At 34.2% G+C, this 23,096-nt stretch overlaps 1 protein-coding gene across 7 annotated transcripts in view; it reads left to right on the top strand.

Annotated features, from left to right (window-relative positions):
- The window catches only part of LOC109057481 (poly(rC)-binding protein 4-like), an 82,768-nt gene that overhangs the window by 13,759 nt on the left and 45,913 nt on the right, over nucleotides 1–23,096 (top strand). The window contains exon 1 of one of the 7 annotated variants that reach the window (XM_042749287.1): nucleotides 14,564–14,661. The exons of the other annotated variants lie outside the window; for them this stretch is intronic. The gene's annotated coding sequence lies outside the window, so the exon portion shown is untranslated. Of the gene's footprint in view, nucleotides 1–14,563; nucleotides 14,662–23,096 lie in introns of those variants that run through there. 7 annotated transcript variants of the gene reach the window in all.

Genomic DNA, 23,096 nt, shown 5'->3' with positions numbered 1-23,096 from the left:
GGTTGATTTCAAATCAAGACTAAGACCAGAAACGAGTCGAGTCCAAATCAAGACAAAGAACTGAAGAGGGTCGATTCCTAGTCCAGACTAAGTCCAGAAATGGGGCAAGTCTGAGTTAAGACAGACCTGAAGAGGGCGATACAGAGTCAAGACCGAAACCAGAAAAAGGTTGATTTCGAGTCAAGACTAAGACCAGAAACGAGTCGAGTCCAAATCAAGACAAAGAACTCAAGAGGGTTGATTCCTAGTCCAGACTAAGTCCAGAAATGGGGCGAGTCTGAGTTAAGACAGACCTGAAGAGGGCAATTCAGAGTCAAGACCGAAACCAGAAAAAAAACCAGAAAAAGTCAAGACTAAGACCAGAAACGAGTCGAGTCCAAATCCAGACAAAGAACTGAAGAGGGTCGAGTCTGAGTCACAAGTCATCAAGTCCAAATGCTCCTGAATCCATGACTCTCAGACTAAAACAAAATAAGAAATACTAAAAAACTGAATATGAAAAATTGTAAAAAAAAATCAGGGATGACTGACAAAATTAGCTTTCTTCTGTGGAACACAAAAGAAGATATTTTGAAAATATGTCTCTGAATGTTTGTTCATACAATAAAAGTCCAGTTTTGTTCTGAATGCCATTGACTTTCATTGCTTGGACAAAGACAGTTGGGTAACACTTTAGTTTAAGGACCAATTCTCACAAGTAACTAGTTGCTTATTTAGCATGCCTATTATTAACATATTGGCTGTTTATTATTACTAAAGCAGATGTTTTGCATGACCATATGCTACATCCCTAATCCTACCCAACACATATACTTAACAACTGCCTTACTATTAATAAGCTGCAAAAAATAAGATTATATAGACAAAAAACACATATAAAATTTTTTTAAAATAGAGAAAATTATATCAAAAAAAAAAGTGACAGACAACAGAAAAAACATTCTTTGAAATATCTTCTTTTACGCTCCACGTAAGAAAGTTGTGCAGGTCTGGAGCAACATGAGGGTGAGTAAATGATGTATAATGACTGTAAACATAGTCAATTTTCGATTTCATGTTGACTTTAAGTGAACATAACTGATAACTATTATGTCTCATAAGCTATAAAAGAACATTCGAGCAATAAAATCTTCCTCTGCATTATTGCTTTCCTTATTCTCGCTCTCTCTCTCGCTCGATCACCTCCTTGTTTTATCTTGAATATACTTGTCTGCGCGGGTAATTACTGCACAGATCTCTCTGTTATGTAGTGTAGAGGATGTGGTGTCAGTATGAATTAGGGATGAGACAGCCCTGCAGCTGACGTCTGCACTCGTTTTGAAGATATAATCATCCACCCTCGTGGCTCCACCAGCACTCGTTTCCGTCCCCACCTACTCGTTACGCTAAAATACAAGCTAATCGCTATTATTAGCCTGCTAGGTTTCTGCAAAATAAATCGATTAGTCTGACCTAGTTTGATTGGTGGTTTATAAACAGGACAAGGTTTAGTAGAGGTTTAGCGACTCCCATGCTGGTGGGATGATGGGACTGTCGTGGCGCTCCAGCTTAGTTTTAGCAGCAGGCATCTCGTCGTTCCAGGATCAAGGCCGTACCCTGCAAAGACCTCAGAAATAGTCTAATTCCTCTTTCCCGGAATAGGCAAATAAATCTCACATAGGACAGACACAAGCATGGGCTCCATAGGACAGAACGGGACAGTTATATCCCCAAATTGTCCATCATTTCTGCCGTTGTCTCTCTTTTAGTGTATTTTCCCAAAATAAGTTTTTCAGGTAAACAAGATATTCAATGTCAAAATATAATTTTATGTTTGTAACTCAAATAACTTGCCGTAATTTCACTGTTGCAGATTATGTTACATTAGATTATACTGCAGTACTTTTCAAAACTTCTTAACCTGAACCTAATAAAATAAAATACCACAAAAATTATCCTAAACATGGCTTGCCTTTTCTATATTTGGTTGACCAGAAATCAGCATGCGACATTTAGAAAATGTACATTTTATGCAACCAAAATCAAATGTTTTAAATAACATACAGTGCATGAGACATAACAAATGAATACTTAATATCCTATAATAATAGGATGGTGACGCTTAGTGGCATCTTGTATGTCAGAAGGTTTATAATCATTGCAAGAAGGCTTTCTAACAATGTCATTACAAGATTTTTGCAATGTTATGATTTTTTTTTTTTTTTTTTATGTATTACGGATATATGATTAAAACATTATTGCAATATTATTATAAATATTTTAAAAAAGTTTTGACAATGTAGTTGTGCTAATGAAGTATCCTTCAGTCTTATGGTATCTGTATTTAATTAGTAAACACTTTACTTTTAAAGAAATATACGCCAAAAATGTAGGCCTTGCGTAGTAGTGGGTTGGACGTCACAAGGTTTATAAAACGTTGCAAGAAGATTTTCATCATTACAATATTTCTGCAGTGTTTTTGCATTGAGATTTGCTTACATCATTATTACAATATTCCTGCAATGTTATGAAAATTAAAAAAAATATATATAATAATTCAATTAGTAAACTCTGTTAAAGAAATAGGCAAAAAAAAATAATAATTTGCCTTACGTAGAAGCAGGTTGGACGTCACAGGGTTTATAAAACATCGCAAGATGATTTTCTAACAATGTTATTACAACATTTCTACAATGATATAACTTAAAAAAAAAAAAAAAAAACTGGTACTTTAGTTAGTTAACACTTTACTTTTAAGGAAATTTATGGTAAACAAGATTTCACTAAAACACAACATCAATAGAAATTACAAATTTTCTAACAAAAAATACAAAAACACTAATGAAATAAATTTTAAAAAAAAAAATGCATTAAGTCTAAGGATAAAAAAGTAGCGGACATCACAAGGTTTATTACAAAGTTTATGCATGTTATTAAAATTATTATTTCTTTTTTATTATTTGTATTATGGCTAAAAATACTGTAAATAAAATGTTCCTGTGGTATTTTCAGGACTTTAGGGAAATGTTTTTACCACATAGTTCTGCTAGTAAAATTAGCCTTCAGGCTAGCCTTCAATTAGTAAAAAAAAAGAAATAAATAAATAGCATTGTATAGTAGCAGGTTGGGCGTTAAAGGGTTTATAAAACTTTGCAAAAAGATTTTCTAACAACATCATTACAACGTTTCTGCAAAGTTATGACTTTTTTAAACTTTCAAGACTGAGGATTAAAACAAATTGTGATTTTTTTTTTTTTTTTTTTTTCAGGATTTTTGAAAAACCTTTTTTTTTTGTGCTAATGGAGTATATTTATCACAAAATTGCGATCTTTTCAGTATTTTCGAAAAGCTTTCAAAAAATCCTTTCTCTTGCAGTGACTGTATTCAATTAGTTAACACTTTACTTTTTAGGAAATTTATGAAATTTTTTATTTGCGATGCTACGATATTTTTTTTAAAACATTGTAATAAGATTTTCTAACAATGCCATTACATTGTTTCTGCAATGTTATGAAAATACTGATTTAAAAAAACGTAAGAATGTAGGATAGAAACATCATTTCTTTTCAGAACTTAAAAAAACCCTGTAGTTTGAATGTGACTGTGTTTTTATGCAGCATTGATAATTGTGAGAGCAGAATAGCGGTGGCGGTGAGCAGGGTAACTCTGGGTAAAGGAGCTGGCGCACTTGCAATTGAGCATGCACTTTTATTTTTACACAGCGTTTGTGTTCCTCTGCGGCATGCGGCATGTCTTTACCTCGGCACTGAGCTGCTTAGCATTCTAGAGGCTGGTTACCACTCGCTGGCTTTGATCAAACCCTGTTTCTAGACACCCTTCTGCTCCGCCTTTACTCAGCTTGCCATGAAAGATCCTGACGCCCATAACCTCTGCATCTCTCCCACAAATCCTCTCTGCTCTTTCCTGATGGCCTATGGGTGGTTTTGAAGGAATGTCATAGGTTGTTACGAGTGGGTAAGAAAGTGCCAAGCTCTCGGAGGTTCCCTCAGCCCTGTCCTCCCACCCTGCGCTAAGCCGTTCGTTGCTGGCGTGACAGTAGCAGCCGCTAACCGTTGCTAAAAGTGGCCTGCTTTTCCTAGCACTGGCTAATCTCACTTTGTTTCGCCAAGCTCCTAGTTTCCACAAAGCTATAGTACCTTAATAACAGCGCTGGCTTGTAAGAGCCGGCCCGGGTCGAGCTGGAGGGATTTACAGGGCGAACAGTTCATCGCTGCAGATGAGTCGACGCCTGAAAAAATTAATAAAACAATAATAAAACAATGCATGATAATAATCAAACAATACAATATTTTTTTTTGTTTCTTACTAATTTTTTTTTTTTTCTTCTTCTTCTTCTTTCTGTCTGCCGAATGCCTAAAATATTTAACAGTGCTTGTGCTATTTTTGGATGGAAGCTCATTCTCCCTCACTGTGTGTGTTCCTTTTCTATTTCTCTTTTCGAACAATGATACAACGACTTCTGAAATTCAGTCGGATGCAGTTTATAGCTGTGCCAAGAAGCAGCAGAGAGTAGGGCTTCGAGGTATGACGACGTTTACCTGGCGACGGTTGAAATGTGTTACTGGGTAGAGATTGCGTTTATATGTGATGCTATTCTACAAAATCAAACATCTAGCAGATTGTGTTTTGTTTGGGAATCCTTTTTTTAAAGGGCTGTCTAATTCTTGTCCACTTCCACTTTTTAATGTAAGGCTTCATACTTATCAGTGTTTGTTTGTTTGAGTTGTTAATATTCTTATTATTAGTGCAGTTTATTTTGTAATCTTAATAAATAATAATAATAATAATAGGTTACAGTTTATTTTTAGATGTCCTTGTTACAGTATAATTATACAAGGACACCTTAAAATAAAGTGTTACCTAATAATAATTTATTTATTTATTTATTTATTTATTTATTTATTTATTTATTATTAACAGTTTATTTATTTGTTTGTTTCAGTTCATTTTTAAACTACATATTATTATTTCTGCAGTTTATTTTGTTAACTATTATAATAATAATAATAATAATAATAATAATAATAATAATAAAGTATTTATTTGTTTGTTTGTTTCAGTTTATTTCTAAACTACATATTATTATTATTATTATTGCAGTTTATTTGGTGAACTATAATAATAATAATAATAATAATATAAATAATAATAATTATTATTATTATTATTATTATTATTATTATTCAATATTTATTTTATTTTGCAGTTTTATTTTTAAACTGCCTATTATTATTTTGTATTTTTATTATTATTATTATTATTATTATTATTATTATTATTATTATTATTATTATTAACCATTTCATCATGTTAAAGGTCTATAAATGTAAATAAATAAATACGTGCATACATACATGTCTGTATTATTATTATTTTTTTTAGATAATATCTCTAATTCAGAAAATATTATTATTATTATTATTATTATTATTATTATTATTATTATGTTTGCCATATCATGAAAATAATTATTGCCATAGGCTAAAGTTTTAATGTTGTTAATACAATATAAATTTTAAACAAAACTATATTAGACATTTCTTTTTTTTTCAGGAAATGCATTTAGAATTATTTTTCTTACTCAGTTGGCAAATGTCTTGTTTAAGCAAACAGCTCACTGTATTCTGTTGAATTTATTAGATCTATTTTTGGTTCACCCACACAGTCCTAGCAGAGAATATATGGAGGCCAAAACAAGTTTGCGTTTTCGACAGCGATTGGTGCTTTGAAGATATCCTGCATGCAAATAAAAGAAGTTGGCAGGTGTCACCATTCACTAAGGACATGTAGCCTATCAGCGTGCATGTTAATCACTTTCAATGCATCCTAGATCTGTCTATTTTTCACATTTTTTTTTTCTTTCCCTGCTGTGCATCTGTCCATCACGATGACAGACAGTTGGGATGCACCCTGGAAAAAGAAAATCTGCATGGAAATCTGCTGTTGTGACAGACAGAAAGACCAAAGTCCTGTATTCAGAGACAAATCTCAGGCAGAAAAGCTAATCTAAGAGCAGATTCGGTTGCTAATGCTCTTAGCCTCTGCGCCCCGTCCTGGTACAGTTGGTCCACCGCGGTGTGATTTCCCACAGGGATAAAGGTCGGATTCGTGTTGGCTCGCTGTCAGTTGTCCACATGGTGTTGATGTCAAGTCATTGCTTCTCGAAGGACTGTCACAAATCGACAGAAGTCATGGGGCGTTCGAAGTGTTGTTTTCAGTGTCAGTGATGAATGATAACCACTTGCTTCTGCCCAATTAAATTTGAAACATACAAATATTAATACTTATACCCTCACCCTCACTGATGAAAAGGCATTTCCTTGTTGGTTACTGCTTGGTTAAACATGCTGCTCACTGATGAAACCTGGTGAAGCCCATTAACCTGGTTGACCAAGTAGGTGTAGATAGAGATGTATCAATATTAACATTGTCACTGATCTATTTTTAACTTTTAGTTACTGATAAATGGTACTAAAATCCTAAAAATACTCAAACACAATCCAAAATTCTTTCCTTTTTGTCAAAATAAATTAAAACATAAAATACTAATTTTATTAATAATAAATGAACTAAAATAAATAATTTTAAATCCTGCATTCTAATTTACAAATTTAAAAAATAAATGTATATTTATTTGCTAATTTTTTGTATTAATAAAAGTGTTATTTATTTTAATAAAATTCATTTGAATATATATTGTTAATAATAATAATAATAATAATAATAGTCTTAAAATTGTTGTTTTGAATGTGACTATAAATGTAATGTTTAATGAAGTTTTTAATGCTATTTATTATTATTATTATTTTTTTAATTATTATTATTATATTTAAAATGTATTACATAAAATATATAAATATAAAGGTTGATTAGGTATTTAATTAGTCATATTCTAAACATATTATCTATATTTTTAATTTAATGCATTATTATTATTATTATTATTATTATTATTATTATTAAAAACAGGATGCTTAGAATATGATTTATACTAAATTCACGATAATCTTTATTTTGTAATGTTTTGTTTTATAAAAGATTGCAATAATAATAAAAATGTTCTGTTACTATTACTGTTTTATAAGTTACTTAATATCCCCGTGTGTGGATGCATAAACAAATTTATAAAATATATTAAAATACATTTATAAATAATTATATTAACAAAGTGTATAAATCTATATTTAAAAAAATATATTTAAAAGTCTGTTTAATGCTATTTAAATGGTCTTTTCTCTAGTGATGCATAGGTACTTTTGCTATAAGTATATTGTGCATAAATAAATATTTTTACTGGAAAATGCGATTAAATATCCTGTAGCAGCATATATATGGAAATCCATTATCAACTGATACAATAAATTGGGGAAATCTGTAATATCAGCTGATATCTGATAGTAAACTGGTATATTAAATATCTCAACATGTAGATGCCTAAGCTAGTTAAGCAGCCAGTTGAGGACAGAACAAGCATTACCTTACCGTCACTGTAGACATCAAGATTGTGTTCCTTCATTATCTTCACTGCATGTTTCAAAACAAATGTCACCCACAGGTTTATAACGACACTCACAGGCCCTACAAACCAATCCTCTTAGTTGCATATCACCTCAAGCGTGAGAACCAAACATGCTGTGTGGGATTAGACTCAAAGGTCACATATGTCCCATTAAGCGAGCCGTTTATGGTGAGATAAAAGAGTGAGGTTTGAGGAATAGCTTTGAATACCTGCCACGACATGTGCATCTCGCCTGAAGAGCACCATGTAGGATTTTCCTCGTGTTTTGAGTATACAAGTGCCTTCAAATGAGCTTTTTCCACACATGGCTTCCCAGAGCCCAACACAAAGCCCTTGTTGAATCTGTGAGATGCTTTCTCATTAGAGAGCTGGCTGCTTTTCTCGTTCTTTGACTTTAGCTCTAGTGTTGAGATGTTCTACATTTTATGATTTGGTTTTTGGATTAGCGCCATGATGGATGACAACTGGTGGTCTAGACAGTTTAGATTGCTTGCTGTTTAGTGACCTAGTTTATTTCAGCCTTACGAAACAAGTTAGAAAACAAGACCTCCGATCATTTTTGTGCTGGTTGAAATGTAGTTTACTAGTTACGAGTCCATTAAATTGAGTATTTTGGATTTGGGGACCCAAAAATGAAAATTTTGATGAACATTTATTCAACTTCAGGTCATCCAAGATGTAGATGAGTTTGTTTCTTCGTCAGATTTGGAGAAATATCGCATTACATCCCTTGCTCAGCAATGGATACTCTGCAGTGAATGGGTGCCGTCAGAATGAGAGTCTAAACAGCTGATAAAAACATCACAAGTAATCCACACCACTCCAGTCCATCAATTAACATCTTGAAAAGCATGAAAAGCTATGTGTTTGTAAGAAACAAATCCATAATTTAGACATTTTAACTTCAAAACATTGCTTAATATGACCAAAATATCAGAATAATTATGTTTCCTCCAGTGAAAATGTCAACTCCTGTTGTCCTCTCACATCAAAATCCACAAACATATTTCATTTGAACTATTTTGGACTGTTTTGGCTTGTAAACGGTGCTTGATCTGTACATATTTTGCTTCTGATTCAGACGAGACCATTTTTTACTGGATAAAGCAATACTATGGATTATGAGCTGATATTTGGGCCATTTTAAAACATCTTAATGATGGATCTGTTTCTTACAAACACACGTTTCACTTCACAAGATGTTAACTGATGGACTGGAGTGGTGTGGATCACTTGTGGATTATTGTGATGCTTTAATCAGCTGTTTGGACTCTCATTCTGACGGCACCCATTCACTGTAGAGCATCCATTGGTGAGCAAGTGATGGAATGCTACATTTCTCCAAATCTGATGAAGAAACAAACTCATCTACACCTTGGATGATCTGAGGTAGAGTATATTTTCAACAAATCTTCATTTTGGGGAGAGCTGTTTCTTTCAAATTGGGATTCTGTTGTTTCTCAGGGCAGAGGCTCATGGGATAGATGTGGGTTACAGTAACTGAAGGTCACAGCCCAGAATGGCAGGTCACGTTGGAATCATGCATATCAATTATTTTTATTTCTTGTTCTTGGCTGGCGCTCGGAGTAGCCAATTTGGGTGCCCGTTTTAGAGCGCTGGCATTCCAGGCAAGGTAAGCGCCCACATTCAACCACCAGTTCTGCTGTTTTATTGGTGTGGCGTCACTCCAGCATAAATGAATAGGTGTTACGGTGCCCAGCTCTGCCTCTGCTCAGTGGGTGAATGCAGCATAATGTGTAAATTTAACCATAATCTAATTTAACTGTAGAGGAAATATACAGATGGTGCACTACAATTTAAGCTTAGCATGTGAGAAATGAAATCATGTCTAGGTCACATTTTAAGGTCAAATTTAATTTTTTTTTTTTTTTTTTGGATGTGATTATTTGACAATTTGACACAACTTTTATTATTGTTTTTGTTGTTGTTAAATTCTTCCTATTCGTGGTTGTTGTTGTTGAATATTTTTGAGCCATTTAGCAGTGTGTGATGTAATGCGATATGCTATAAAAGCTAATTATTTTAATTCATGATCTAATTCTTCTAAAATTAAAAGGGAAAAAAATAAGGAAAAAAGAAAGGAAAAAGCTTCTTATAACCTAATATTAATAATTTCAAGAGTAAGTGTATTTGTACTTTTAAAAATGTATTTGTCACACTGTAAATTTACAACAAAGAGCAATTTCAGTTAAACTAGTGATTGTAAGGTTAACTTTTAAAAAATGATGAGAAATGGTTAAATAACTTGAGATTTACACTTTCTCTTGTACATGTGTCAACTTTAAAATTTTGAGGATGAAATAAAAAAGAGAGAAAAAAAAACTATCATCAGTGGTAAATCCATTGAAATAAATAAATAAACTATTTATACACCATAAATGTTTTATAAATTTATTTATTCATTCATTCATAATTTTTTAAAAATCATTTAATTATATATTTATGTATGTAATGCATTTATTCAAATAATAATGAATTGTAAATGGGGATTAAATAAGAGGGGGAAATGTGCTTAAATCCAAAAGTATAATTCCTTAATTATTTCCTTTGATTATGTGTTGAAACAGAATGTGTTCTTAAATAGTTTTGTGAGATTTAGTAACACAGCAACTGTTCAGTGCACAGCTCCTCTATATGTGCCGGGGACACTTGATTCAAATAAAACGAGATGAAAACAATCAAATCCAGACGCGCTCCTCTGGCTGCACATTCTGAGGAGAGAGATCTTGACATCCGTGCACCTGCATTTTTAATTTCCACCCTGACCACTCCACAGGCCTCTGGTTCCTCCAGCAGAGATCAGTCAGAGCCAGATGGAGATGTCTTTTCCCGCAAGTCATATATTACTCTTTCATTCCCCTATCTCTCTCTGTCATGAAGCAAAGGACTTTACTGAAGACGTCTTCTGCCAGTGCTCCTCCGTCACAGGGTTTCAGGCGAGCCGAAGCACTCCAAATGTAAAAATAGCATGACGCACTGTCTGCCGATTGCCAATGTAATAATAAAAAATGATTTGTTAGCGTCTGACTCTTTAGTGCCGGGTAAAACACAGCAGCCAATAACCAGAGACTTGCGGATGTAATCGAATGAAGAATGGCTCGGCTCAAATTACGACCAATTTAGGCGCAAGGACAAAATGTACATATCCGTAATGTGTCCTCATTACATTTACTGGAGCCATTCAGAGATCAGGTGACAGACGTTAAAACAGATAGAATCCCTTTGGTTTTCATTGTAGGAGTGACTTTGGATGGTATTTTTTTTTTATTAAGAAACTACCCAGAACACCCTAGCAACTGCATAGCAACATACAAATCCTTTAGAACATCACTAAAACCCAGTCAGAACACATTATCAACTGCACAAAAATGATACAAAAAAAAAAAAAAAAAAAAATAGAACACCCTAGCAACTGCAAAGCAACTTAAAAGCCATTTAGAACACCTAGTGACTGAACAACAATGTTAAAAAAAACATTCAGAACATCCTAGCAACCGCTAAAATCCAATCAGAACACCTTAGCGATCAAACAACAATGTTAAAAACCATTTAGAACACCCTAGCAACTGCTAAAACCCAATCAGAACACCTTAGCGATCGAAAAACAATGTTAAAAACCATTATCGAACACCCTAGCAACCGCTAAAACCCAATCAGAACACCTTAGCGATTGAACAACAATGCTAAAAACCATATAGAACACCCTAGCAACTGGTAAAATATAATTGGAACACCTTAGCGATCGAACAACAAAACCAAAAAACATTAAAAACACCAAACAAAACACCAAAACTACAAAAAAAAAACCTTAAAAACCATTCAGAACACCCTAGCAACCGGTAAAATCCAATCGCAACACCTAAGATCTAACTGAAACACCTTAGTGATCGAACAACAATATTAAAAACCATTTAGAACACACTAGCAACTTCTAAAATCCAATTGGAACCCCTCAGCGATCGAACAACAATGTTAAAAACCATTTAGAACACCCTAGCAACCGGTAAAATTCAATCGGAACACAGTAGCGCTCGAACAACAATGTTAAAGACTATTCAGAACACCCTAGTAACTGGTAAAATGCAATTGGAACACTTTAGCTATTGAACAAGAATGCTAAAAACCATTCAGAACACCCTAAAAACCGGTAAAATCCAATCGGAACACCGTAGCGCTCGAACAACAATGTTAAAGACTATTCAGAACACCCTAGCAACTGGTAAAATCCAATTGGAACACCTTAGCGATTGAACAAGAATGCTAAAAACAATTCAGAACACCCTAGCAACCGGTAAAATTCAATCGGAACACCGTAGCGCTCGAACAACAATGCTAAAAACTATTCAGAACACCCTAGTAACTGGTAAAATGCAATCAGAACACCTTAGCGATTGAACAAGAATGCTAAAAACCATTCAGAACACCCTAAAAACTGGTAAAATCCAATCGGAACACCGTAGCGCTCGAACAACAATGCTAAAAACTATTCAGAACACCCTAGTAACTGGTAAAATGCAATTGGAACACTTTAGCGATTGAACAAGAATGCTAAAAACCATTCAGAACACCCTAAAAACTGGTAAAATCCAATCGGAACACCGTAGCGCTCGAACAACAATGTTAAAGACTATTCAGAACACCCTAGCAACTGGTAAAATCCAATTGGAACACCTTAGCGATTGAACAAGAATGCTAAAAACAATTCAGAACACCCTAGCAACCGGTAAAATCCAATCGGAACACCGTAGCGCTCGAACAACAATGCTAAAAACTATTCAGAACACCCTAGCAACTGGTAAAATGCAATCAGAACACCTTAGCGATCGAACAACAATGCTAAAAACCATTCAGAACACCCTAGCAACTGGTAAAATGCAATTCGAACACCTTAGGGATTGAACAACAATGTTAAAAACCATTAAGAACACCCTAGCAACCACATAGCAACATAAAAACATTCAGAACACCCTAACTAAACCGCTTAAACCCAATCAGAAGAACTTAGCAACTGCATAGCAATATCATAAAAACCAAACCATTCTGAACACCCTAGCAACCGCACATCAACATGTTAAACACTATTTTGAACACCACAGCAATATGAAAACAACTCAGAACACCTTAACAACTGCATAGCAACATGCTAAGAAACACTTGAATACTGAATCACTCTGAATCATTTAGTCAGTCCTGAATTCACAATGTGATCTCTGATTCTTTAAAAAAACTAGTTCTTTTTATCAATAAAACAAATCAGTGGTTAATCACTTACTATAAGTAAAGAAATATGTATTTATTTATTGGTCTATATTTAAAGTTACAGTTTTTATGTTTTTACATATTTTTATGTAATATTTATATATTGCATTTCTTATTTCCAAATGTAACTTCCTCAAAAGTATTAAAAGAAACGTTGATGGGGCTGTTAAGGAACCTGAATTATTAAATTCTTTCTGATTCTCATTCTTCTTTGTTCTCGTCACATCCTCTACCTTTAATCCTCCACAAAGTTTGCTTGACTAAACTGATCAGAGTCAAAGTTCAGTTCAGGATTAGTTGATCAGTTAGGCTGAGATAATCGGGAGCGAGCCACTGTGGAAAAAATCTGTATTTATTTATTTATTTTAACTCTTTGAAAGTCTTATCCCAATCCTGCTGAGTTCTTTATTCGCTCTTATCCTGCTCTTAACCTTTGGATCTCCACAGACACTCATCAGGCGGCTCTGCTGGGAACAAAAGCGCCTGACAGGCCTGTATGATAACTATTACAGATGAGAAACGCCATGCCTCTAATTTACACATCTATCTTGCTTAGGAATATTCTGAAATCTATATGCTAATTAAAAGGTTCATCTTTCCGCCTAAGTCTCACAATGTCCTGTTAGAAAAGCTTCCTAAACCTCTTCTGGCTCTTCGAGTGAGTATGATGTCACATTACTTTTTAAAGTATTAAAGGAACAAATCCTGTGCTTTTTGTGAGATCTCCATTATAAGAGAAACTATTTTCTGTCATGTTACAAGAAACCCTGTTACTGATTCTAGTAGTATTAGTAGTATTTTATGTTTATACATCCATTATAAAAGTATATTATTATTATTATTTTTTTTTAATAAAAAATAACCTACATTTGTAAACAAAAAATATTTGTTTGTTTGTTTGTTTGTTTAAAACTTCACACATCTTTTTAATTGAATTTAGAAATGTTCTAAATTTGTAAACAAGGTTACAAAAATTACCCACTTTATTCATTCATTCTTTAACTGTAATTAGAAAAGTTCTAATTGGGTTACATTCATTCATTCATGATAAACTATTGTCTGCCATGTTATACTTATATTTTAGTATTTTATGTTCTATACATCGGCTTGTAAAAATATATATAAAATTATAATAATAATAATAATTACATCAGCAGCTTTTATTAGAAATCCCAAAAACACAAAAACTGTTTCAAAAAAAGCTAACCACTATATTTATTTCTTTTTCTATATTTATTGTGTGTGTGTGTGTGTGTGTGTGTACCATTGTCTACTATTGTCTGCTATGGATTATGTTTATACATTTTATATTTTTTTTTCTGTAATTGTATTTCTTGTATAGTCTCTAAATAAATAAATATATATAACCTATTTCTACAAAGGGACTTCTGTTCTCTATTATCTTTTTTTTTTTTTGTCTCCTCTACAGTATCTCTACAGCATTTATTTTATCCTTTGCATGTTTATGAAAAAATCCATGCCCTGATCTGCAGTCTCCACTGCAGTGGTTTATCAGACATGAAGAGTTCCCGTAAGTAAGCAGCGAGTAATGCGAGACTCTATAACCTGAACCGCCTGGCTATTCTAAAACTATTGATCATGGGGCTCCAAACCCCCATCCCAGCATCTCTAGTGGCTTCTCGGGTTGCTTGCATCATCATCATGGTGTGGAACCAGAGTAAAGCGACAGATTGATAGAATGACCTTCGACCCAGACAGAGGTCAAAGGTCCAGATAGGCGTTTCTCCTAAATTACAGTCCATATATAGTCACAATGCCTTAAATTGAAGGACGAGGACTGGAGAGGGATGAAAATAAAAGGGTTACTCAACTGTATCAGTGAATAAATGAGAACACAGGAGGTAAGAAATTCATTTGCCATAGTTTAAAAGCGGGTAAAGTAAAACATGCTTAAGTTTTTATGCATCAAGGGAAGCATATTACGTGTTTTTTTAATATTGCATTCTAAATTCCCTACATACCTTACAAACCTTTAAATTCATCAACAAAAAACAAAAAAAAACAAAATAACAATTCAATCCAATGGAAGGGAAAATAAATAAATAAAACTAGAAATAGCCTGGAATATTTTACAGAAGGGGTAAGAAACAAATGCACGTAAAATAATTCCCAACAGGATTGCATCGCATATATTTTTAGATGCGCTTTAGTTTCTAGCTATGATGTGTCTGTCAGCAATGTAACCGAATTTATCCAGAAAATTGGTTGTAATCTGAGAGAATCTGCAGCATATGTAGGGATCTCGCCTGACGGGCTAATGTGTCCCGTGAGTACAAAGTGGTCCACTCTGCAGAGTGCCCATTTGCCCCTGTGTGATTTTAACAGACGATTGCTCGATCTGAAGAGGGCTACATGTCATTAGCGAGCCCTGATTCCATGTCCTGTGAGAAAACGTACTCTAGAGGCTTAGCCTTACTTATAAGGTTGGACTTCATCAGAGAAAAACTAAATTTGCACAAGTGTGCAAATGTGAGTTACTGGCCACAGTCTTGTTGTACATATGTAATGTTCGCTCTGTTTGACCATTGAGTTTGTGTGTCTTGTGCATGACTTGGCATTTTAAAAATGCAGCGCCCAAGTTTTTTAACACAAAAAACATGTTCTGTGCATATTGCCATTTACTTTGCCATTAACAAACCTCCAAACACTAGGGGGCGATAGAGTTGCTTTGAAATGTTTGTGCAATTAGTCAGAGCTAACTGAAAACATGCTGACTTCATCTAACTCTCTTTAAACTGTTTTTCTGTAATGAGAATATTTGACCTGAAAGAGAAACCCAGTGGTAGATGGTTTACGCTAGTGCTAATGCCCAAACAGTGCATTGCATAATGCTAAAGCAACGCATAGCATGAAATTGTGCTTGTGTAGATAGAAGTGACTGTGTTCATATACTATGTTTTTAGACCTGTTTAAGCTAATGTTCATTATAGCGTGACTATGCTAGGAATTCACTTGCGTACTTGCATGGGGTTACGAATTGCGTTCTGACACACTGTGAAGTAGAGCTTGTGTTTCTAGAATCATCTGCAACTAGCACTAGCAACAATGCGAAGAATTAAGAATTAAACACATACTTCAATCGCGTTTGGCAAATTGAAATAAAAAAAAGCATGGAATTAAATTTAAATAGTTATAAGCATCTACATTCACATACTTGCATTAAGTTTGTTTCTGGCTCTGTTTATGTGTGTTATAGTGAATGCTAACAATTTAATACGAACTTGTGTGGGATTCCGAATAGCTTTCCTGACTCAAGAAATGTGAAATCAAGTTTGTGTTACTGAAAGCATCTTCATTCACTTGTGTAGAGTGTGTTTTCAACCTGTTAGCTATACTAAAAATGCATTATGAACTGCATTCTGACATATTTCGATAAACGCAATGCGTAAAATTGAGATTCACATTCTCCTTGCATTGAGTATGTTTTAGGTATTTTTTACTCTAATGTCTTGTATAGTGCAACTTGTGACTATGTTAAGAATTGAGCACATACTTTTGTTGGGTCATGAATTATGTGCTGAACACAAAGAGAAATCCAGCTTGCGGATCTAGAAGCATCTGTGTTGACAAACTTGTGTTACGTAGGTTTCTGGCTTTGTTTATGCTAATGCCTGCTATTCAATACATACTTGCACAAGGTTATAAATTGTGTTCAGCACATTTTTGAGAGATAAAACGATGCATAACATTGAATTTATATAGCTATAAGCATCTACATTTACATACGTGCATTGAATTTGTTTCTGACTCTGTTTACACTAATGTTCGCAATTGTGCAAAATTTCACATTTTAACATGTAAAATCAATATTGTGTATTTAGAAGCATCTGCATTCACATACAGTATTTTGAGTATGTTTCTGGCCCTGTTTATGCTAATACCCACTATATTGCAACTCCCAACAATGCTAAGAATTCAACACATATTTGCATAAGGTTATGAATCATTTTCGACACATTTCGAGAAAAAAACAAAAATGAAGCATCTGCATTTAGGAAATGTTCTCAGAACTTATTTACCATTCTTGCAAAGTTCTCACAAAATTATGAATAAAAACGTTCTTCCGGTAATGTTAATAGAACATTCATTCAAAATTTTCAGGTTTTTAATAATGTTCCCAAAATGTTAAAACAAAAATGATTAAAAACTTTATGAACATTAGCAAAATGTTCTTAAAACATTTTTGGTAGCTGGGTTGCAATCATGCTAAAAATGCACATGCTATCAGTTGCGTTCTGGCACATTTCGGAAAACAGAAGTGCATAAAATCTAGTTTATGTAGTTGGAAACAAAGTACTTTGAGTATCTTTCTGGATCAGTTCACACTAATTTCCGCTAGCACACAATGATGCTTAGAATGCATTATGCTGTGTTATGAATGAAAATTAAATGACGCAAATGAAAATGCAAATCAAACTGAAATTACATTTTTTGTTTTTGTTTGCAAAAATCTTCTCAATGCATAGTGTATTTTTAAAATCGCTAAGTAAAAAACTGAACAATGCATCTTTGAGCTTTACTAATAAACAGACCTTTTAAATGACCCATTAAATGGGCCTGGGAGGAAATTCATCAGAGACATGAGAGGAAATGATTATTCGGATCTTAACGGGATTCTGTATTGCCGTAGCGTGTTCTACAATTAGTCTTCTGAGCTCATCAATTTAAGCCCACTATCTAGCAAGAGACGAGACGTGCAGATCCTTTGTGGGTGTTTTTACCCAGAGGGGCCGTCCTGATTGCTGTCCAGATGTCCATTACTTTAATTGAGAGTAAGGAACAGCAGACTGCCAACTTGAGAGAGAACGAGATAAGACAGGAAGAGGTAAAGTGCAGGGATGAGATGCTATTCCTGGTCAAAACATTCCACTTTGCCACTGTTCTAAGTGCTGGAGCAACTTCCTGTTGGTGCATTAATATCTCCTCTGTCTATAAAATCGTAATGAGATCCCTCTCCTAAATATTGTTCAAGAAAAGGTGATTTTACCATTTCCTTTTGTGTATTTTGCACAACCTGACCAGGTATTCAAATAAACAGGGTCCATTTTAATAGTATGTTGACTTTAAACTATTTTGCTAAGAGTTTCAGTCATGTACAACTGCAAAGGTCATGTTTCTAGACGGCGTCCTTCGAGGCTTAGTTCATTCCAGTGTCATTCGGGATGAAAATATTTTTATGTAGCTCTCACAGGGACTGTAGTCTGAGGTTGTGGAGACGCCAAGCTTAGGGACAAAGCCTTGTATTTGTTTTGAAAGGTTCCCTTTTCATAGTTTGTAGTGTTTTAGATATTTCTGGGGTCATAATTTAGTTGTGTACGGTTTTATTTTACACCAGTTGCTTGTTCAGAGGATATGAGATCATTTATCTTGGCTGCGTTTTAATTGTTGTTTGTTTGTTTTTCTAACATTTATGTGATAAAAGCGCCATTATCAAACCGAAAATCTAAAATAAATTTGTGAATTTGAATAATAAATCAGTTTAAAATGAGGCAGTATCGTTAGGAATATACCGTAGGCTTTGCATGAGACATTTTGTCTTAGCAAATAAATCATGCCTCTTAATTAACTCGCAAATTAATCCACTCAAGACTTTCATATTTTGAGCAATTATAGGACTTTATTTCTGATTAATAGTCAAAGTAAGCGTGGGAGTTCTGCTTCTAATAATTATAATGCCCGATATAATGGATGATTTTAATCAAAGAAAATAGAATGAGACACAAACCTTGTGTCTTTCATGTCCAATTGCAGTAACTTGCCTGCCATCACTCAATATTACAGCAGCGGATTAACTTGTGTAACAAAATAACACACAGTCATTTTTGTTTTATTGCCTGGTGGCTGATTTATGATGGTTATTTTGGGCTTTAAAACAACAGGTGATATAAACAATGACATTTATCCATGTACAACCACTACAACTTTGCAGGCCTTGCATTCAGTTTAGCCAAAACTGTGTTTCAGTGTTTAAAAAGCTATTTTACATAAACTGACACTCTAGTAGATACACAATTTGACTGCATAGATCAATATCAGAGTGGATGTAATGATATATATTAAATTATTTATTTTATTTATAATTTATTATTATTATTATTATTATTATTATTAAATATTAAGGTACATTTACAAAATATTTTATATAATTTTGTGGATATACATTTATTTCATAACATCAGTAGTAATTATGTGAGTTATTATTATGAATATTATTAAATATGAAGGAATATTTACAATATTTGGCATAATTTAATATTAAATAATAATTAAAGTGAAAAATACAAGATAATTTTATGAATAAATGCAATTTGATAAAATATTTGATGTAATTTAAAAGTTTTAAATTAAAAGTTTTGTAAATTAGCATTTTTATGTAATATAATAATAATAATAATAATAATAATAATGTTATATTATTGTAATTTTTATTATTATGAAATATGAAGGCAAATGTACAAACTATGTTATGTAATTTTGTAAATATACATTTATTTCATAACAACAATAGTATGTTGTTCATTGTAAATATGAATGCATATTTAAAACATTTAATATAATTTAATATTAAAATAATAATTAAAATGAAAAATGTAAGATGATGATGGTAATTATTAATAAATGCAAGTTGATAAAATATTTAATGTAATTTAATATTAAAAGTTTTGTAAATTAAAAAAAAATAAAAAAATAATAATGTTGATGACGTTAGGTCATTTCTGAATTTCATATTATTATAATTATTATTATTATTATATGGTCAAACTTGAAAAAAAATGCAATACATTTTACATTATTGTTATGAATTATTCTTTGTTTTATTTTTAAGTAGCAGTAGTGAAATATATGTATGTACATTGAAACTGAAGCAATGAAAAGCCAAGAAACAGAAAATATACTTCTGCCGTCTCAGCAGAGAACCAACAGATGGCTAAATTATCTTGACTTATTGTCCTATTGAATTGCAGCAGACACAGGAAGCCTAGCATTATATTATCCCTTGTAAATCCGAATAAGCACAATGGCTGTGGAAAGCTTGAGGATCCGTAAAATCATGGGGAGAAAAAAAAATCAATATGTGCTGTAGGGGTTAATGAGGCAGATGCATGTTACGTAGAAGAGTTTGAATGCTATCTGGACGGCTTAGCTGAAGGTTCGCGGGACAAGGGCCAGACAGTGTTCTAGCACACGACGGACCCCCTGGAGACGGAGACAGAGTGTTCACTCAATAGACAAAACATGGACTGACACACTCTCGCTATGGACGCTAAGCTCAACATCGCAAAGGCTTCGCTGTCAGGTGTGGTTTTATTTTTACTTGTTGGAATGTAACACCGCAAATAGGGATTTTATACCAAGTAACGTGTAAATTAACAAGGGCTAACGCCACGTGAACCTCTTAACAAGCCGCCTGTGCGGTCTAGCGCTACTCCACACTTCTATGAGGACCAAATTTACCTGCTTCAACAGCACTGATAATTGCTGACAAAACCAACAGTGAATCCAGTCGGCGGGCCTTGCCCAGCTCTCGGATGGTTAGTCAAATGACACGGCGTGTATAGCGGTCAGCGCTTCCCATTCTTTGCTACAGACGAAGGGAGACATTTACTAATGAGAGCAGGCCATCCAGTCCATCAGACGCCTCCATCACACACGCATTGACTGAACAGAGCTGTAAATCACAATTAGAGTGACATGTCTTAACAAGCCTGTCTGCCGTCCCCGCTTCTTCGCCCATCGTAGCATAGACCCCCAGAATTACGATTATATAATCAGATCATTTGTCCCTTCACCTAATTGGCACTGTGTCGCGGTGGGTTGTTATGCTGCTCCTCATTTAGGACTAATATTTTGTTGTTAAACTAATAAGATAAAGATGCGTAAATGTCAGCAGTGCATTTATTGAATCACAACGGGATCCAGGATATTAGTAAATGGATATTGCAACCTAGGTTACCATTTGTCATCTGAAGGAGTAATGAGATTCGTCTGTGACGATACATTCATTTGCGACGAGGATTTTTAATCAGACGTATCTGTTTGTAATATGTTTATTTATATCCCTCCAAAGCAATCTTTCTGATCACCAAGAGTGCGAGATTCGATGGTGCGTGAGTTTTAAAGCCATAATTTTGTTTTATCTGAAGAACGGTTTTCGGAGAATCAGATTGCCTGGTTTTGATGGATTACAGCCGGTCTTTGTGCCTGCTTTGAAATGCAAATAAATCAAAAGGCCATCTTCGTTTCATTAATGCGCACACACACACTTGCTCATTGTATGTGCAAACTCAAGTAAAACATGCTTGTTGTATTACATTTATGCACTTGTTTGTTTAGAAAGATCTTTATTAGAAGCTGAAGTGTCTAATTTGGTGTAAGTACAACGAATAACAGCAAAAAAGAGACTGTTTTCAAACAAAAACACTCCCTGTCTGCTATTGGTTTGTGAAAAAGATTGCCCTGCCCCCAAACTCACCCCATTGGTTGAGTCATTTCTGCTGTTGTCAGGCCGGTCAGGTGGCTCAAACAAACAGAGAAATGTTTTGAAAACAACAGAGCCAGAATTTACACATTAGAGGAACAACCTATAATATTAGCAAACTAAAAAAAGGACTGTTTTCAAGCAGAAACACTCCCTGTCTGTCATTGGTCTGTGAAACAGATGACCCTGCCCCAAACTCACCCCATTGGTGGAGTATGTTCTGCTGTAACAGCAAAATAATAGCAAAAAATGTACTGTTTTCTAAAAAAAGAAAACACTCCATGTCTGCAATTGTTCCATGAAACAGGTAGCCCCCCCTCCAAACTCACCCAATTGGTTGACTCAGTTCTGTTGTTGTCGGGCTGATCGAGCAGCTCAAATGTTTTGAAAACAACAGAGCCAGAGTTTACACTTTGGGGGAATCAATCTATAAATATATTACTTTATATTTCTCTGAAATAGAGAGAATTTTAATATTGACACTCACTTTTATGATGTAAACCTGTATGGTGTGACGCTGCAAATGAAAGGGCAGCGCTTGAATGGAGATTACAGGATAGATGGTTGGTAAACATAGCAATCATTTATTTCTTATACCATGAAGTTTGGTAATGATAGGAGATTAGGTTATATTAGTGATCAAAATAGCTATGAAATAAAACAGAGTGAAAATATCGCCATTGTAGTAAAGGATTAAATGGTAAGGAAGCTGGCTATCAAGAGCAGGGCCGAATGTAACCTTTAACATCTGTGACATTTTATCAGTTGGGGTAATTATCACCTCCATGTGACTGAACATTAATCACCCTGGCTTATCTTTGAACAAAATTAAGAAATAAACAGTGGCAGCCAACATGTACACTGAATGGGTCATTAGCAGCATAATTTTGTAACTCATTTTTCATTTCTCATTTGGTTTTAATAGTTCTTGGGTCTCTCATGACACGGTCTGACAGTATGATAGGGCAGGAGGTCAGTGCTCTTACAGAGTGTTAGGGCACGGCGAGCGAGCAGCTTTGCTCCCCACGGACCTAATTAAAACCTTGAGGAGAAGTGGTGTGAGTCTGACCACTGAAGAGCACTGCCTGGTAGAAGTTAAAGTGCTCAGGTCTTCAAAGACATGTTGGGAACTTCAAATATTAGAGGGAATGTTATGAATTTCTTTTGTTTTTGTCACCCCTGTGGTGCAGCTTATTATGTAGCAAAGTCAAAGGCTTGAGTGTTTTTGAACTGCTATATACAATTACAGACTTTATGTGGAGTTAGGTCTTGAAACAATATTTCTATTAACTAATGGGATCAGGCTTTTTACAGTTATGGGCTTGAACCCTTGTGACTCAGTATCAAAATGAGTATTGATTGTCAAGTTAGGGTTTGGGAAGAAGTTAAGCCAAAAAAAAAAAAAAAGAAAACCTTTGTCAAAATATCTTCTTTTATGTTCCACAGAAGACAGGATGTCATACAGGTTTGGAATAACATGAGGATGAGTAAATCACAAGTTTTTCCTTTAAGGACAAACTATTCCTTTAATGCATACAGTATTTTAATCATGTAATAGAGCATTGACCCAGGAATGACAGTCCAAAAAATTTTGATCAAGCAGTAGGTCCTTCTTGCCGACATCACGTAATGCCCGATTACGCACTTTGAATAATTAAACACGTGTTTATTGGTGGAAATTGAGTAGTTGTGTATATCAAAAGCAAGACATGTTTTCACAAGGGGGGAAAGCGTCGAGTCCTGTCGCCTGCACTCTAATTCGAGCAGGCAGTCTGAATCCCTCAGGGGTCCAGCTGT

This window comes from Cyprinus carpio, chromosome B22, assembly GCF_018340385.1.
Source record: "Cyprinus carpio isolate SPL01 chromosome B22, ASM1834038v1, whole genome shotgun sequence".
Taxonomy (NCBI): Eukaryota; Metazoa; Chordata; class Actinopteri; order Cypriniformes; family Cyprinidae; genus Cyprinus; species Cyprinus carpio.
This window is presented reverse-complemented; position numbering and strand designations above follow the sequence as displayed.